Source organism: Pan paniscus, chromosome 10, assembly GCF_029289425.2.
Source record: "Pan paniscus chromosome 10, NHGRI_mPanPan1-v2.0_pri, whole genome shotgun sequence".
Lineage (NCBI taxonomy): Eukaryota > Metazoa > Chordata > Mammalia > Primates > Hominidae > Pan > Pan paniscus.
The window spans coordinates 5,146,687-5,158,792 of NC_073259.2; positions in this window are offsets into that span (position 1 = coordinate 5,146,687).

Consider the following 12,106-nt stretch of genomic DNA (forward strand, 5'->3'; position numbering starts at 1 on the left):
TAAACATGGAAATATCTACACCGCCATCTCTATGAACTTGGAAATATCTACACCGCCATCCGTATGAACTTGGAAATCCCTACACCGCCATCTGTATGAACATGGAAATATCTCCACCGCTATCAGTATAAACATGGAAATATCTCCACCGCTATCTTTATAAACATGGAAATATCTTCACCGCTATCTGTAAAAACATGGAAATATCTACACCGCTATCTGTATAAACATGGAAATAACTACACCGCTATCTGTATAAACATGGAAATATCTACATCGCTATCTGTAGAAACATGGAAATATCTACACTGCTGTCTCTATAAACATGGAAATATCTACACGGCCATCTGTATAAACATGGAAATATATACACAGTCATCTGAATAAATATGGAAATAACTACACCGCTATCTGTATAAACATGGAAATATCTACACCGCTATCTGTACAAACATGGAAATATCTACACCGCTACCTGTATAAATATGGAAATACCTAAAACGCTATCTCTATAAACATGGAAATATCTACACTGCCATCTGTATAAACATGGAAATATCTACATGGCTGTCTCTATAAACATGGAAATATCTAGACCGCCATCTTTATAAACATGGAAATACCTACACAGTCATCTGTATAAACATGGAAGTATCTAAACAACTATCTGTATAAACATGGAAATATCTACACTGCCATCTGCATAAACCTGGAAATATCTACACGGCCATCTCCATAAACATGGAACTATCTACACCACTATCTGTATAAACATGGAAATAGCCACACCGCTGTCTGTACAAACATGGAAATATCTACATGGCTTTCTCTATAAACATGGAAATATCTACACTGCCGTCTGTATAAACATGGAAATACCTACACAGTCATCTGTATAAACATGGAAATATCTATAACACTATCTGTATAAACATGGAAATATCTACACTGCAATCTGTATAAACATGGAAATATCTATACAGCCATCTCTATAAACATGGAAATATCTACATCGCTATCTGTATAAACATGGAAATAGCCACACCGCTGTCTGTACAAACATGGAAATATCTACACCAGTATCTGTATAAACGTGGAAATAACTACTCTGCCATCTGAATAAACATCGAAATATCTACAGAGCCATCTCTATAAACATGGAAATTTCTACACTGCCATCTGTATAAACATGGAAATATCTACACAGCCATCTCTATAAACATGGAAATATCAACATCGCTATCTGTATAAACATGGAAATAGACACACCGCTATCTGTATAAACATGGAGATATCTACACCGCCATCTGTAAAAACATGGAAAAATCTACACAGACATCTGTATAAACATGGAAATATCTACACCTCCATCTGTTTAAACATGGAAATATCTACACTGCCATCTGTATACGCATGGAAATATCTACACAGCCGTCTGTATAAACTTGGAAATATCTACACCGATATCTCTAAAAACATGGAAATACCTACACCGCTACCTGCATAAACATGGATATATCTGCACCGCTATCTGTATAAACATGGAAATATCTACACAGCCATCTATATGAACTTGGAAGTATATACAATACCATCTGTATAAACATGGAAATATCTCCACCGCTATCTGAATAAACATGGAAATATCTACACCGCTATCTGTACAAACATGGAAATATCTACACCGCTATCTGTTTAAACATGAAAATATCTTCAGGGCTATCTGTATAAATATGGAAAAACCTACACGGCTATCTGTATAAACTTGGAAATATCTACACCGATATCTGTATAAATATAGAAATATCTACACGGCTATCTCTATAAACATGGAAATGTCTACACCGCTATCTGTAGAAACATGGAAATACCTACACCGCTATCTGTACAAACATGGAAATATCTACACCGCTACCAGTATAAATATGGAAATACCTACTACGCTATCTCTATAAACATTGAAATATCTACACTGCCATCTGTATAAACATGGAAATATCTACATGGCTGTCTCTATAAACATGGAAATATCTAGACCGCCATATTTATAAACATGGAAATACCTACACAGTCATCTGTATAAACCATGGAACTATCTACAGCACTATCTTTATAAACATGGAAATATCTACACTGCCATCTGTATAAACCTGGAAATATCTACACAGCCATCTCTATAAACCTGGAAATAACTACAGCGCTATCTCTATAAACATTCAAATATCCACAACGCTATCTGTATAAACATGGAAATATCTACAACTCCATCTGTATAAACATGGAAATATCTACACCTCCATCAGTATAAACATGGAAATATCTACACTAACATCTGTATACACATGGAAATATCTACACAGCCATCGGTATAAACATGGAAATATCTACACCGCTATCTCTATAAACATTGAAATACCTACACCGCCATCTGAATAAACATGGAAATATCTACACAGCCATCTCTATAAACATGGAAATATCTACACCGCTATCTCTATAAACATGGAAATATGTACACCGCTATCTCTATGAAAATGGAAATATCCACACCGCCATGTGAATAAACACGGAAATATATACACCGTCATCTGTATAAACATGGAAATAACTACACCGCGATCTGTATAAGCATGGAAATATCTACACCGCTATCTGTATAACCATGGAAATATCTACACCGATATCTGTATAAATATGGAAATAACTACAATGCTATCTGTATAAATTTGGAAATATCTACACCCCTATCTGTATAAATATGGAAATACCTACACTGCTATCTCGATAAATATGGAAAAGTCTACACTGCTATCTGTATAAACATGGAAATATCTACATGGCTATCTCCATAAACATGGAAATATCTACACTGCCATCTGTATAAACATGGAAATACCTACACAGTCATCTGTATAAACATGGAAATATTTACACCACTATGTGTATAAACATGGAAATATCTACACTGCCATCTGTATAAACATGGAAATATCTACACAGCCATGTCTATAAACATGGAAATATCAACATCGCTATCTGTATAAACATGGAAATAGACACACTACTATCTGTAAAATCATGGAAATATCTACACCACCATCTGTAAAATCATGGAAATATCTACAGAGACATCTGTATAAACATGGAAATATCTACACCTCCATCTGTTTAAACATGGAAATATCTACACTGTCATCTGTATATGCATGGAAATATCTATACAGCCATCTGTATAAACTTGGAAATATCTACACCGATATCTCTATAAACATGGAAATACCTACACCGCTACCTGTATAAACATGGAAATATCTGCTCCGCTATCTGTATAAACATGGAAATATCTACACTGCCATCTGTATAAACATGGAAATACCTACACAGTCATCTGTATAATCATGGAAATATCTACAACACTATCTGTATAACATGGAAATATCAACACTGCAATCTGTATAAACATGGAAATATCTATACAGCCATCTCTATAAACATGGAAATATCTACATCGCTATCTGTATAAACATGGAAATAGACACACCGCTATCTGTATAAACATGGACGTATCTACACCTCCATCTCCATGAACTAGGAACTATCTACACTGCCATCTGTATACACATGGAAATACCTACGCAGCCATCTGTATAAACCTGGAAATATCTACACCTCTATCTCTGTAAAGATGGAATTACCTACACCGCTATCTGTATAAACATGGTGATATCTACACCGCTATCTGTATAAACATGGAAATATCTACACCGCCATCCATAAAAACATGGAAATATCTACACAGTCATCTGAATAAACATGGAAATATCTACACCTCCATCTGTATAAACATGGAAATATCTACACTGCCATCTGTATACGCATGGAAATATCTACACAGCCATCTGTATAAACTTGGAAATATCTACACCAATATCTCTATAAACCTGGAAATACCTACTCCGCTACCTGTTTAAACATGGAATTATCCACACCGCTATCTGTATAAACATGGAAATATCTACACCGCCATCTATATGAACTTGGAAACATGTACAAAGCCATCTGTATAAATATGGAAATACCTACACAGCCATCTGTATAAACATGGAAATATCTATACCACAATCTGTATAAACGTGGAAATATCTAATCTGCCATCTGTGTAAACATGGAAATATCTACAGAGCCATCTCTATAAATATGGAAATTTCTACACTGCCATCTGTATAAACATGGAAATATCTACACAGCCATCTCTATAAACATGGAAATACCTACATCGCTATCTGTATAAACATGGAAATAGCCACGCCACTATCTCTATAAATATGGAAATATCTACACCGTCATCTGTAAAAACATAGAAATATCTACACAGTCATCTGCATAAACATGTAAGTATCTACACCTCCATCTCTATAAACTAGGAAATACCTACACTGCCTTCTGTATACACATGGAACAACCTACGCAGCCATCTGTATAAACCTGGAAATATCTACACCTCTATCTCTATAAAGATGGAAATACCTACACCGCTATCTGTATAAACATGGAAATATCTACAGCGCTATGTGTATAAACATGGAAATATCTACACCGCCATCTCTATGAACTTGGAAATATCTACACTGCCATCCATATGAACTTGGAAATCCCTACACCGCCATCTGTATGAACATGGAAATATCTCCACCGCTATCAGTATAAACATGGAAATATCTCCACCGCTAACTTTATAAACATGGAAATATCTTCACCGCTATCTGTATAAACATGGAAATAACTACACCGCTATCTGTATAAACATGGAAATATCTACATCGCTATCTGTAGAAACATGGAAATATCTACACCGCTATCTCTATAAACATGGAAATATCTACACGGCCATCTGTATAAACATGGAAATATATACACAGTCATCTGAATAAATATGGAAATAACTACACCGCTATCTGTATAAACATGGAAATATCTACACCGCTATCTGTACAAACATGGAAATATCTACACCACTACCTGTATAAATATGGAAATACCTAAAACGCTATCTCTTTAAACATGGAAATATCTACACTGCCATCTGTATAAACATGGAAATATCTACATGGCTGTCTCTATAAACATGGAAATATCTAGACCGCCATCTTTATAAACATGGAAATACCTACAAAGTCATCTGTATAAACATGGAACTATCCAAACCACTATCTGTATAAACATGGAAATATCTACACTGCCATCTGTATAAACGTGGAAATATCTACACGGCCATCTCCATAAACATGGAACTATCTACACCACTATCTGTATAAACATGGAAATATCTACACAGCCATCTCTATAAACCTGGAAATAACTACAGCGCTATCTCTATAAACATTGAAATAGTCACACCGCTATCTGTATAAACATAGAAATATCTACAACTCCATCTGTATAAACATAGGAATATCTACAACTCCATCAGTATAAACATGGAAATATCTACACTAACATCTGTAAAAACATGGAAATAACTACACAGTCATCTGAATAAACATGGAAATATCTACACCGCCATCTGTATAAACATGGAAATATCTACACCGCCATCTGTATACGCATGGAAACATCTACACAGCCATCTGTATAAACTTGGAAATATCTACACCGATATCTCTATAAACCTGGAAATACCTACAACGCTACCTGTTTAAACATGGAAATACCTACACCGCTAACTGTATAAACATGGAAATATCTACACCGCCATCTATATAAACTTGGAAACATGTACACCGCCATCTGTATAAATATGGAAATACCTACACAGTCATCTGTATAAACATGGAAATATCTACACCTGTATCTGTATAAACGTGGAAATAACTACTCTGCCATCTGTATAAACATCGAAATATCTACAGAGCCATCTCTATAAACATGGAAATTTCTTCACTGACATCTGTATAAACATGGAAATATCTACACAGCCATCTCTATAAACATGGAAATATCAACATCGCTATCTGTATAAACATGGAAATAGACACACCGCTATCTGTATAAACATGGAAATATCTACACCGGAATCTGTAAAAACATGGAAATATCTACACAGACATCTGTATAAACATGTAAATAACTACACCTCCATCTGTTTAAACATGGAAATATCTACACTGCCATCTGTATACGCATGGAAATATCTACACAGACTTCTGTATAAACTTGGAAATATCTACACCGATATCTCTATAAACATGGAAATACCTACAATGCTACCTGTATAAACATGGAAATATCTGCACCGCTATCTGTATAAACATGGAAATATCTGCACCGCCATCTATATGAACTTGGAAATATATACACTGCCATCTGTATAAACATGGAAATATCTCCACCGCTATCTGTATAAACATGGAAATATCTACACCGCTATCTGTATAAACATGGAAATGTCTGCACCGCTCTCTCTATAAACATGGAAATATCTACAAAGACATCTGTATAAACATGGAAATGCCTACACAGACATGTGTAGGAACATTTAAATATCTACACTGCCATCTGTATAAACATAGAAATACCTACAAAGCCCTCTGTATAAATATGGAAATATCTGCATAGGCATCTGTGTAAACCTGGAAATATCTGCACCGCTATCTGTATAAACATGGAAATACCTACACCGCTGTCTGTATAAACACGGAAATATGTACACCGCTATGTGTATAAAGATGGAAATATCTCCAGTGCTCTCTGTATAAACATGGAAATATATCCAACGTTATCTGTACAAACATGGAAATATCTACAGCGCCATCTCTATAAACATTGAAAAATCTACACTGCCATCTGTAAAAACATCGAAATATCTACACAGTCATCTGAATAAACATGGAAATATCTACACCACCATCTGTATAAACATGGAAATACCTACAAAACCATCTGTATACACATGGAAATATCTACACGGCCATCTGTATTAACATGGAATTATCTACACTGCCATCTGTAGAAAGATGGAAATATCTACACCGCTATCTCTATAAATATGGAAATATCTACACCGCCATCTCTATCAACATGAAAATAGCTACACTGCCATCTCCATAAAGATGGAAGTATCTACTCCGCCATGTGTATAAACACGGAAATATCTACACCACCATCTGTGTAAACAGGGAAATATCTACACCGCTATCTGTATAAACATGGAAATATCTGCATCGCTATCTCTATGAACATGGAAATATCTACAAAGACATCTGTATAAACATGGAAATACCTACACAGTCATGTGTAGGAACATTTAAATATCTACACTTCCATCTGTATAAACATAGAAATATCAACACAGCCCTCTGTATAAATATGGAAATATCCACATAGGCATCTGTGTAAACATGGAAATATCTGCACCGCTATCTCTATAAACATGGAAATACCTACGCCGCTGTCTCTATAAACATAGAAATATGTACACCGCTATGTGTATAAACATGGAAATATCTACACAGCTATCTCTATAAACATGGAAATACCTACACCGCCATCTGTATAAACATGGAAATACTTACAAAGTAATCTGTATAAACACGGAAATATCTACACAGCCATCTGTATAAACATGGAAATATCTACACAGCCATCTGTATATACATGGAAATACCTACACCGCTATCTGTATAAACATGGAAATCACTACACCGCTATATGTATAAACTAGGAAATATCTACACCGCCATCTGTTTTAACATGGAAATATATACACAGACATCTTTTTATACATGGAATTATCTACACCGCTATCTGTATAAACATGCTAATAACTTCACAGCTATCTGTATAAATGTGGAAATATCTGCACCGCTATCCCTATAAACATGGTAATAACAACACCGCGATCTGTATAAACATGGAAATATGTACAACCCTATCTGTATAAACATGGAAATATCTACACCGCCATCTCTATAAACATGGAAATATCTACACCCCTATGTGTTTAAACATGGAAATATCCACACAGCTATCTCTATAAACATGGAAAAATCAACACCGCTATCTCTATGAACATGGAAATATCTACACCGCCATCTCTATAAACATGGAAATATCTCCACTGCTATCTCTATAAACATCGAAATATCTACACCGCCATCTGTATAAAGATGGAAATACTTACAAACTTATCTTTATAAACATGGAAATATCTACACCGCCATCTGTATAAACATGGAAATATCTACACAGCCATGTGTATATACATGGAAATATCTACACCGATATCTATATAATCATGGAAATAACTACACCGCTATCTGTATAAACATGGAAATATCTCCACTGCTATCTCTACAAACATCGAAATATCTACACCGCCATCTGTATAAACATGGAAATACTTACAAAGTTATCTGTATAAACATGGAAATATCTACACCGCCATCCGCATAAACATGGAAATTTCTTCAAATCCATGTTTTCATACATGGAAATATCTACACCGCTCTCTATATACACATGGAAATAACTACAGCGCTATCTGTATATCCATGGAAATAACTACACCACCATCTAAATATCCATAGAAATATCTTCACCGCCATCTGTATAAACATGGAAATATCTACACGGTCATCTGTGTATAGATGGAAATATCAGCACCGCCATCTGTACAAACATGGAAATATCTGCAACGCTATCTGTATAAACATGGAAATATCTACACCGTGGTCTGTATAAACATGGAAATATCTACTCCGCTATCTGCATAAACATGGAAATATCTACACCGCTATCTTTATAAACATGTAAATATCTACACCGTGATCTGTAGAAACATGGAAATATTTACACCGCTATCTGTATAAACATGGAAATCTCTACACCGTTTTCTGTATAAATATGGAAATATCTACACCGCCATCTGTATAAACAAGGAAATAGCTACACAGTCATCTGTGTAAACATGGAAATATCTATACCACCGTCTGTATAAACATGGAAATATCTAAAATGCCATCTGTATACACATGGAAATACCTACACCACGATCAGTATAAACATTGAAATATCTACATCGCTATCTGTATAAACATGGAAATATCTCCACTGCTATCTCTATAAACATCGAAATATCTACACCGCCATCTATATAAACATGAAAATACTTACAAAGTTATCTGTATAAACATAGAAATATCTACACTACCATCTGTATAAACATGGAAATATCTACATAGCCATGTGAACATACATGGAAATATCTACACCGCTATCTATATAAACATGGAAATAACTTCAGCGCTATCAGTATAAACATGGAAATATCTACACCGCCATCTACATATCCATGGAAATATCTGCGCCGCCATCTGTATAAACATGGAAATATCTACACGGTCATCTGTGTATACATGGAAATATCAACAACGCCATCTGTAAAAACATGGAAATATGTGCACCGCTATCTGTATAAACATGGAAATATCTACACCGCAGTCTGTATAAACATGGAAATATCTACACCGCTAGCTGTATAAACATGGAAATATCTACACCGCTATCTCCATAAACATGGAAATGTCTACACCGTGATCTGTATACACATGGAAATATTTTCACCGCTATCTGTAGAAACATGGAAACTTCTACACCGTTATCTGTATAAATATGGAAATATCTACACCGCTCTCTCTATAAACTTGGAAATATCTACAACGCCAACTGTATAAACATGGAAATACCTATACAGTCATTTGTGTAAACATGGAAATATCTAAACCACCATCTGTATAAACATGGAAATATCTACAATGCCATCTGTATACAAATGGTAATACCTACACGGAAATCTGTGTATAGATCGAAACATCAACACCGCCATCTGTACAAACATGGAAATATCTACAATGCTATCTCTATAAACATGGAAATATCTACACTGCAGTCTGTATAAACATGGACATATCTACACCGGTATCTGTATAAACATGGAAATATCTACACCGCCATCTCTATAAACATGAAAATATCTACACTGCCATCTCCATAAACATGGAACTAACAACTCCGCCATCTGTATAAACATGGAAACATCTACACTGCCATCTGTGTGAATAAGGAAATATCTACAAGGCCATCTGTATAAAGATATAAAAATCTGCACCGCGAGCTGTATAAACATGGAAATATCTACATCGCTATTTGTATAAACGTGGAAATAACAACACCGCTATCGGTATAAACATGGAAATATCTACAACGCTATCTATATAAACATGGAAATATCTACATCGCTATGTCTATAAACATGGAAATACCTACACCGCTATCTCTATAAACATGGAAATATCTACACCGCTATCTGTATAAACATGGAAATATCTACACCGCTATCTGTATAAACATGAAAATATCTACATCGTGATCAGTATAAACATGGAAATATCTACACCGTGATCTGTATAATCATGGAAATACCTTCACCGCAATCTGTATAAACATGGAAATATCTACACCGCTATCTGTATAAACATGGTAATATCTACACCACCGTCTATATAAACATGGAAATATCTACACCGCCATCTGTATAAACATGGAAATATCTACAATGCCATCTGTAGAAAGATGGAAATATCTACACCGCAATCTGTGTAAACATGGAAATATCTACACCGATATCTGTAAAAACATGGAAATATATACACCGCTACCTGTATAAACATGGAAATATCTGCACCGCTTTCTCTAGAAACATGGAAATATCTACACGGCCATCTGTGTATAGATGGAAATATCAACACCGCCATCTGTACAAACATGTAAATATCTACACTGCTATCTCTATAAACATGGAAATATCTACACCGTCATCTCTATAAGCATGAAAATATCTACACTGCCATCTCCATAAACATGGAACTTACTACTCCGCCATCTGTATAAACATGGAAACATCTACACCGCCATCTGTGTGAATAAGGAAATATCTACAATGCCATCTGTATAAAGATATATACACCTGCACCGCGAGCTGTATAAACACGGAAATATCTACATCGCTATCTGTATAAACTTGGAAATACCAACACCGCTATCGGTATAAACATGGAAATATCTACAACGCCATCTATATAAACATGGAAATATCTAAACCGCTATGTCTATAAACATGGAAATACCTTCACCTCTATCTCTATAAACATCGAAATATCTACACCGCCAACTGTATAAACATGGAAACACCTACACTGGTATCTCTATAAACATCAAAATATCTACACAGCCATCTGTATAAACATGCAAATACTTACAAAGATATCTGTATAAACATGGAAATATCTACACCGCCATCTGTATAAACATGGAAATATCTACACAGCCATGCTTACATACATGGAAATATCTACACCGCTATCTATATAAACATGGAAAAAACTACAACGCTATCTGTATAAACATGGAAATATCTACACCACCATCTACATATCCATGGAAATATCTGCACCGCCATCTGTATAAACATGGAAATATCTACACGGTCATCTTCTATAGATGGAAATATCAACATTGCCATCTCTTCAAACATGGAAATATCTACACCGCTATCTCTATAAACTTGGAAATATCTACAAAGACATCTGTATAAACTTGGAAAAACCTAAACAGTCATGTGTAGGAACATTTAAATATCTACACTGCCATCTGTATAAACATAGAAATATCTACACAGCCCTCTGAATAAATATGGAAATATCTGCCTAGGCATCTGTGTAAACCTGGAAATATCTGCAACGCTATCTGTATAAACATGGAAATACCTACACCGCTGTCTCTATAAACATGGAAATATGTACACCGCTATGTGTATAAACATGGAAATATCTCCACTGCTGTCTGTATAAACTTGGAAATATCTCCACCGTTATCTGTATAAACTTGGAAATATCTGCAGCGCCATCTCTATAAACATTGAAAAATCTACATTGCCATCTGTAAAAACATGGAAATATCTACACAGTCATCTGAATAAACATGGAAATATCAACACCACCATCTGTATAAACATGGAAATATCTACACAGCCATCTCTATAAACATGGAA